General features: G+C 34.1%; 1 pseudogene; it reads left to right on the plus strand.

Moving 5' to 3' along the window:
- Positions 1 to 2,030: 2,030 nt before the first annotated feature.
- Positions 2,031 to 9,435, plus strand: part of LOC102992334 (40S ribosomal protein SA-like) — a 53,962-nt pseudogene continuing 46,557 nt past the window's right edge.

A 9,435-nucleotide genomic window follows, 5' to 3' on the forward strand; every position in this document is an offset into this window, starting at 1 on the left:
AAAATGATGTGAGAACAACATGAAAGATTGTAGGTAAATCTTTAGTATAGGGCCCACAGTAAGCATCTAATCAACAGTTGTTACTATTTCCTTGAATGTTTTGCTTTGGCTTTTAAAGAAGTTCCAACTATTCTTAAAAGATTTTTAATTGATGCATGATATAAACTGTTTTTAACATCACAAGGAATACACAACATACCAAATAGACAAAGATCACAAAAAATTCAAATTAAAAAAATTCAGTCTACCAAAACTAAATCAAATAATTTTTAAAATGTTAGATAGACAATAATTTTTTAAACAGAACCTTTTTATGAATAGACTGGCATTGCAGATAAGTTTGTGTATGTGGGAGGGTGAGGGATGAATTTTTCTATTAAGGTGCTGAGACAGTTAGTTATCTGTATATGAAAGAATAAAACTGGTCCCCTACCTCACACCATATTGAAATACCAATTCCAAGTCGACAAAAGACTTACATGTAAATGAAAAACTGAAAGACTAAACCAAAGTACAAAATAAATATACATGAATATATACTAAATGTACATAAATATATACATGAATAAAGATAAATGGTTGCATAAATAAATATATTGGGAAGAGGAGACAAATCTTTCTTACAGAAGATTAAAGTTAACATTCCCACTGATGTCTTGTAGATATCATGCATCCCTTGATATTCTGGGATGAGAATATCACTTATGTAGTTTTTTTTTTTTCCAAAACCCTTAACCCCACTCTGATCATGAGAAAAAACATCTGAAAATTTAGATTCAAGGACTTTCTACAGTTACCTGGCCAGTACTCCTCAAGATTGTGAAGGTCAAGAAAAACGAGAAAAGACTGAGAAATTGTCACAGATTAGCAGAAGTGACAAAGAAATGCAATCTTACCCAGGACTGGATCCTGGAATAGAAAGGTGAAAAACTGGTGAAACCCAAATAAAATCAGAGTTCAATTAACAGTAATGTACTAATGTTGGTTTCTTAGCTTTGACAAGTGTACTATTGTAATGCAAGATGCTAACAAAGGATGGAACTGAGAGAAGAATATATGGGAAATCTGTACTATTGCTGAAACCTTTCTGTAAACCTAAAATTATTCCAAAATAAAAAGTATACTAAAGAAAGACGGTAAGAATTAGAAAATAATATGAAAAATATCTTTACATATTTATGATATAGAAAGATTTATTAACCAAGAAAAGAAAGTACAGAAAATTGTCGATAAATTTTACTACGTTAAATTCTAGAATGTCTGTTCACCAAACAATGCTGCAAAGAGAGTAAAAATATAAATCACAGCCTGGGAGAAGATATTTACAGCAAATACATTTCCATGGCAGAGATCTCTTGCAATGCAAATTGAAAAAGACAAGAAACTCTGTGGAAAAATGAGGAAAAGAGTTAAAAGACACTTCAGAGAAAAGAAAATCTCAAGGATCAATGAATATATAAAGGATATTCAACCTCATTACTATTCAGGAAAAGTCCACAGTGGGATATCATTTCATATTTACCTGACTGGAAATTTCAAAGACTGAGAATGTCAAGTGTTATCAAGGATGTGGAACACCAAACATTTATGCACTGCAGGTGGGAGTGTAAGGCTATATTGTCACTTTGGAAACAATCTGGCTGTATCTAAAGTTGAAGATGTATTTATCCTACGTGTGGCAAAACAATTGCACTCCTACCTTTGTTTATACCCTAGAGAAACTTTTCTATATATGAACCAAGAAATATGTACCAAAGTACTCCCAGAAACTCTATTTGTAATAGCAAACAAACAACAAAAAAAAACACAAAAAACAAAACTAGAAGCAACCCAAATATCTACCACAACACAATTCTATCTAACAATGAAGATAAAATAGGAACAAGCAACAACAAAAATGCATTTTAAGAATATAAGTTGGACAGAAAAGAGGAAACTGTAAAAGAATGCATGCAGCATGATTTCACTACTTAAAATTTAAAAATGTAGAACTAAACATAGTTTAGAACTTAGTGTTTAGGGTTATGAACATGTGGGAAAGCTATAAAGAAAAGCATGAGAATGGTAAACATTATTCTTACAGCTGTTACCTCTATGGAGGTAAGCACACAAGAAACTAAAAATTATGCAATATACTCTATATTTAATGGGATGGTGGGTTTATGAGCATCTGTATTGTTATAATTTACATATTATGAGTAGCATAAATAGTATTTAGTGTCTACCTAATAAAAATAAATGAAAGAGAAAGAAAAGGAGAGATGGAGAGAGGAAGAGAAGCATGAGAGCAAGAGGGAAGGAGAATGTGGGTCACCAGTCCTGCAACAACCATACCCAGGAAGCATGGTTACCCCAATGTACCAAGGGATTCCCAAGGTTAGAACTAAGTTTGTTAGTTTGGTAGATTTCACTGCCTCTTTTTGTTATCCCATATCTAAGTGCCATTTAAATGGCTGGGATCAAAGTACAGAAGTGAAACTCCATTATCTGTTCCCTCTAGCTCAGCCTCTTGTGACACACAGCGTCACAGGCCTGGCCCCATGCTTGCTTTGGTAGAATCGCAGTCCTCTCTTCTTCCTCTTCTCATTGTCACAACAGTAACTCTAAATGTCTCTGTCTACAAACCTGGCCTCTTCGACACTGTCATAAGCTGTCCTTCCTGAGGGTTTATCTCCAGAGACTGGGCTGCCTTTTCCTTCCTCCCTACAACTTCCTTCAGCCACACTTTGTTCAAATCCATTAATGCAATGGTAACGGAAGAATTTCTAAAGCAAAGCTGGCCAATCATTGCCAGAAACACCTCTTATCTCTTCCTGTTCAAGGAAGCTGTCAGGGATCCTGCGAAAGTAGCTTGAGAGAAATGCAGACCTCTTTTTTAAATGAAAGATTCGTATGAGGTTTGAGAATGTCTTGTTTGCTTCCGATGCCACAAGAAAAATATTGAGCAAGTGTAGAAGTGGGAGACAAATGGACCAGTCCAGATAGAGAAGATGGTCTAAACCAAGGCAGTGGATGTGGCAGAAGTGGAAATAGAAAAGAAAGGACAGATCTGAGAGAGATTTGTCTGGAGCCTTGTTTTTTAGTAGATGAAAAGCTGCCTAGAGGGAATGATGTAAAAGTGAGCCACCCTCTCCATGAAACAACAGTGGATGGAGACTTAAAACTTTAAACGCTGAACTTACTGTCTACAATGACACAAGGAGAAAATGGAATACATACGAAAGCTCAGATCATTGGAGCAAAAGTATTAATGGAGCACCCAGCTTTCTATTTACTGCAGGAAGCGACAGAGAAAACATTACTTGTGACATAGTAAAACCTTATAAAATCAATGATTAATCTTATTCATGACTTGCTGTAATTATTAGTATTATACATGGATTGGACTAATTTTTAGGATTATACATGATGTGCACCATGTCACTTTGACAGTTCTCAACTATGCGCATTTATCCTTCTTTGTTCCATGGCAAAGAAAAGTAAACAATGTATTGGGAAACATGGATGTGGTTCATTAAACGCTTTTGGCTGGATAATTTATTCTTTTAATATTTATAATGCAAGGGTTTTCTGAGAAAATATTAAAAAACTATTTGAAAATGTTTTAAGAATAATTTATAAATGATGATAAAAGATCTGGAGGAAGGAAAGTGGTTTTGCTTAGATCAACACCTCATGCCATAGACAGAGTTTTTAAAACCAAAGAGAATTCTGGAAAAAAAAAAAAAGAGTTCGGCCACATTGTTTTTATCAAGGAGACCAAGACAACTATTTAAACCATAGAAAAAGGCATCAGGTAAATGTATTTTATGACTCTGAGTTCATCATTAAAAAAGGGCTTCTAGGGCTTCCCTGGTGGCGCAGTGGTTGAGCGTCCGCCTGCCGATGCAGGGGAACCGGGTTCGCGCCCCGGTCTGGGAGGATCCCACATGCCGCGGAGCGGCTGGGCCCGTGAGCCATGAAAAAAAAAAAAAAAAAAAAAAAAGGGCTTCTAGATCTCAGGTATATATTTTGCTCTCCCATGGGACAAAAATATTCTTATAACATAATTTGGCACATTTTATGACCAAGGTAAGATATGCAAAAAATACACTGTAATATCAATGATAATTCTACAAGCAAACTACAAGGGGAAAAAATTACCCAAATATCAATTAAGTAGAATTCAAGATAAGTGTGGCATTTTTTATCCTCTCTTACATGTAAAATGTTTATGTGCTGTAAGTGTTTAGGGTGAATTAACTCAAAATGTGTATTCCCTGAGCAAAAGTTTGGTTTTTGTAGGCCTGTATATCTATTTTGCTTGTACTTCAATGGATACAATATCCCAGGTCACATCTTTTACCATTGCTCTCATTACATTGTACAATTTTTTTCTTTTTTAATTTTTTTTTTCCCTTAGAATGTCAGTGCACTGAGACAAAAACTACCATTCTTTATCTGGATTTCTTTAGTTCTTTGCACAGTGCATGGCACACAGTAGATGCTCAATAAATATATAATGAGTTGATTTCTATCAGTGAGTAAACATATGTAATGCTTATTCCAAGATACTTAATTTCCCTAAAAATTGTTATCTCTAAGGATAGAGTTAGATAAGCAATAAAGACATTCTTATCTTTGCAGATGCCTGCTTAGACTCCATAATTATATAAAGTTCTGTAGTAAAAACTTTGTACAAACTCCACAGTAAAATCTTTGATTCATCCCTCTAAAATACTATGTAAATTTTGTAAACCAAAGAAAACCTCAGAGTATCTTTTCTCCATGAAATATAATACAATTAAATGGCTTTCTTATGTTTTGGAGAGGGACTATCTCATCCAGAAATGTAATAGAAAATCATGAATTTTAACATTTCATAAAATGTAGCATATAGGAGTATGAATCTTCTCTCTGCCCAGGCATACATATTCGGCTCTGTGGGTTGCTAAGATACACTAAAAAGTACAGAAATGTGATTTGGCTCTTTAAAAATAGGCTAGGCAGCTTTCTTCTTTCTGACAAATTTAGTCTCTAGGGAATATACACAATCTCAGTACAATCATTTATTTTAGTCACTTTCTGGCCTTACTCAATCAAATTGTGGTTTGTAAAGATTTTAATCTTAGGTTTTAATGTTGAGGTCAACGTTATCTTCAAGCCTTACCCAAATAAATACTAAAAGGCAGAGGCCTTTCGGCTTCCCACTCTTTATTTAGGTAATCTGCAGAGAGCAAGCCAGATTCATTCCAGTGAAAATCACTGATTTCAATTTGCACAAGTAGCTAACTCATGTTCTCTGCCATGTCTTCTCCTTTTTGCAGAAAAAGAAAGGTTACACCACAGGACAAAGCCCATTTATTTTGAGGTGAAGTGGTGGAGAAAATGAGTGAGGGATATCATGCTGAATTCTTAGGTTATAGCAAACCTTTGGCAAATATATGTTTTCTAGTTGACCCAGATAACAATCATTATGGATATCTTTAAAAGGTTCAAATTATTCCTGTTGTAGAACTTGACTTCAGAACCTATCACTTGTTTTCAGCTTTCAGTATTTTCCAGCTGAATGACACTCCTGGTCATGCCCCTGAACACAGTCTCACAATCTGTTCACAGATAAGAAATAAACAGAGTTGATTTTTTTTACAGTATCCTGGTCCTAAATTGAAGGTATAAAAGGAATATATATATACACACATACACTAACATGTATATATTATATATACTATATATAAAATATATATCTTGTATCTATGAAAGTTTGAAATATATATATATTTTTAACAATCAACACAGACTTTAAAATCCCACCTATGGGATTTTATGAGATGTCAAATGAGAGCAGAAAAAGGATGGGCAGTAAATTAATCTGCAGATCCAGCAGACGGGAGGCTGGTAAGCCAGTGGCCACTGGCATCTCCGCCAGATGCTTACTGGAAGGGTAAGAAGTGGTCCTCACAGGCAGGATCTGTCCCAGAGCAACAAGGTATGTAGGCCACCAAGTGATCCAACCAAAAAAAAAAAAAAAAAAAAAAAAAAAATATATATATATATATATATATAATACATTACATATTTTAGATGTTATAGAAATAGTAGATGCAGGTCAAAAATCTCTGCCATGTACTATCTCCTAATCCCTAAGTTGGCTTCTATTTTTAGTCTTCACGTTATTCACATTTCCTGTGTTTCCTTTACATCACAGCCTCTCTTAATTCTTTGCAGAATTTGATTTCCCTTCCATCTCTCTTTCATATAGCATCTCTTATTTTACCGGCCACAGAATTCCATCTTTTTCTTTCTTCCTTCCTCACTACACACCCAGTCTAGGTGAACGTGTCAATGTCATGTTTCAATTAATAACTACATATAAGTGAATTTAAAATATTTATCTCAAACCCGTTCCTTTCTCATTTTTATGCTCTAAATTCACTTCTCTGAAGTTATGTTTTCAAATTAATACTCATAAAACCAAACTCATTCTTCAGTACTTCATATCTGCCCCTCCTCCTCTGTTCCCCATCTAAAATTCTCATGACTCAGATACTGATACAGTCAAGGGTCTGATGGCAGAAATTTCTAGTTATGTTTCCCAGTCCAGTGTCGACCCTCTCCATCTACCTCCATTTATTTATTTACATATTTCTTTGTTTTACTAGATAATGCATAAGTGAGGTAGCAAATGCAAAAGATGCAAGTTCTCCAATTCCTCTCCCCACAGGAACTATGACCAGTAACTGAACTGTTACAACTTTTTCCAAGATGGCTTTTTCTCTGTAAGCGTATGTGTAAATACATCTGTGTACACACACACACGCGCACACGGAGGCAACATATTGTTCTTCACTTTTTTCACTTGACAGTACATTTTGGAACATATCCCATATAATTCATAAAGTGGTTCCTCATTTTTTTTTTAAACTGTTGCAAGTTATTCCATTAAATGTTTTATGTAGTATGGCGTTCCATTAAGGTAGAAAAGCAAAATGTATGACAGTAGTGCAAAGCCTGGGAGAGGAGAAATAGAAATATACTATTGTGAAGTTATACTGCATATGAAGTGGTATAATACTGCTCTAAGCTAGATTATGATATGTTAAAGATTTATACTATAAACACTAAGGCTACCACAAAGATGCCAAAAAGATAGCATCTCTTTAAACAAGCTTCAAAGAAGCTGAAGAAAATTACTTGGTATGAACAATAAGTCATTGATTTTGGAGAACTATGCTCACCTGACTCCACAACAAAATAAAAACAATTACACAAAATGGGAATAACTGCCAATATTAACAGCAGAGACCACTGAACTTTTTCTGGAGAGGAGCTCCTCAAGATAAATGGAGACTTTCAATTTTTAAAAAGCAGACATTGCCTTTGTTCCCCTTTCTCTTTTCTGAAACCAAGTAATAATTTCATAATACAATACCTTTATTTCTTGCTGTCTTCTTAACCTTGATCAAATTTTCCCTGCCCCTGGTTGCCCTACTTCATACATATATACTAAGTTAGGGGGCTAAATGGTTTCATCATTTCCTTAAAGTTGACATTTCCCTTTCTATGTCTTTATGTTCATTAAATTATTGATTGACTTAAGAAAGGAGAAACAAGGAAGAAACAATGTCTGCTCTGTTAAAGCTTCAAGTACCTATTTCCCCTTCAGGAATTTCTTCACACAAAAGAATTCAAGAGTCTCTACCAGAGATGAGATGTTTGCATTTACTCACAGCTACTATGCTTAATATTTTGGTTTTTCTGCATTCAGGGTACTATGTTTGAAAATCTTTATACCCTTAAAGACTTGAAAGTCTAATTATGCAGGTATAAGGAAAGGAAAAAAAAATGATTCTGTGAGTTGTAAAACTAAAAATTGTCCTTTTTTTTCTTATACCATCAGTAAACCTTTCCCATATTCCACTAAGCAAAAATAATTATTGCCAAAATCAATTCCCAAACCCAACTATTAGACTTCAAAAATGTTAAAGAAATAAAATATGCTATGAGAATCTTAGGATACACAGTCAAGGACTGACCTGGGTTGGTGCAATCCTACCTTTTCCTGATGTTTCAGAAATCCAAACAGATTGTTTTAAACCCTCCCCCGCCCATAATCTACATGTAAATAATCTACTTTGTAGGATCATCTGCATTAGCATGTATGTGTTTACATCTCAGACATTAATTGTCCCTTCTCTGTGCTGTGATAGCAGTTATTATTCATGTATCATTATTTCTTTGTGTCCACCTGAAACAGATTTTTCAGCCAAGCAGAGGATCTACTGCTATGTGTTGAGTGCTTCCTGTGTCCTGGCACTGTGCTAAATTCTGCACATATTTAACCCTTCTGCAATCACTTGGCCCTCACAAAAATCCAATAAAGTAGGTACTATTGCTATCCTATTTTAAAGATACAGAAATGGAAGCAAACAGAAGCTAAGTGACTCGTCCACACAGCAATAAATGATGGAGCCAAGATGAGAACCCAAGCTGTGCAGCTCCAGGGCTTGTACTCCTAACTAGTACCAAACTAATTCTCTTAATAAGACATATATAGCCAATGATTTCTTAACCAAAACCATATTGATGAACATTTAAGTTGATTCTAAACTTTTGCTTTTATGAACAGTGTTATAATGAGTATCTTTGTACATACATTATTTTATATGGGAGGGTTTATCTATAGAATAAATGCCTCGAAGTAGAATTTTTAAATCAAAAAGCATGTACATTTTACATTTTGATAAGTATTGCCAAAATGTTCTCCACAAGCAGTAGTAAGAATTTATATTCCCAAGAGCTATAAGTTAGAGTAAAGCAATTATATTTTACAAATTTAAATTATTTTTGGAGTGTATCGACAGGTTCTTTACTTCTCCCTCAGGTTCCCTCCTACACTAAAAATCGAAGCAATTATCCAAGGATTTGGACCACAAAACATTTTGTTAAAATATTCAAAAATCTAGGTAAAAGTATGTCTTTGTTACTTTGAAGGATAGGGAAGGATGAAGTTATCTGGATAATTATATCTGTTACCCCATTTCAACTGGTATGTTTAAATTTACAGACGCTAAAAAGGGGACCACTTTATTATTAGATTCTCTGTGAATCAAATATCAACTAGACATGGGAAAACTTGTTTTTCCATACATAAATTGTGAAATATCTGAAGTGTGTTCAAAGCAAACTAACCACAAAATGATTTAAGAAAATAAACTTTTTTTTAAAAGAGGGAAATTAAAATGGAAGATTGCCTCAAAATAAATATTTGGCAATATTGAAGATTTTTTAATACAAAATTTTTCATCTCACAAATTCAATGTAGAAAACTTTCATACCTCGATTTTTTTCACATGCCAAATGAAATTTTAATTGAACCTAGTGCCAAAATTGAAAAAAGTAGATAATTTTATGAAAAGTTATAGTAATGTTTAAAGAGCCATTATCTTATTTAAA

This window comes from Physeter macrocephalus, chromosome 1, assembly GCF_002837175.3.
Source record: "Physeter macrocephalus isolate SW-GA chromosome 1, ASM283717v5, whole genome shotgun sequence".
Classification (NCBI taxonomy): Eukaryota; Metazoa; Chordata; class Mammalia; order Artiodactyla; family Physeteridae; genus Physeter; species Physeter macrocephalus.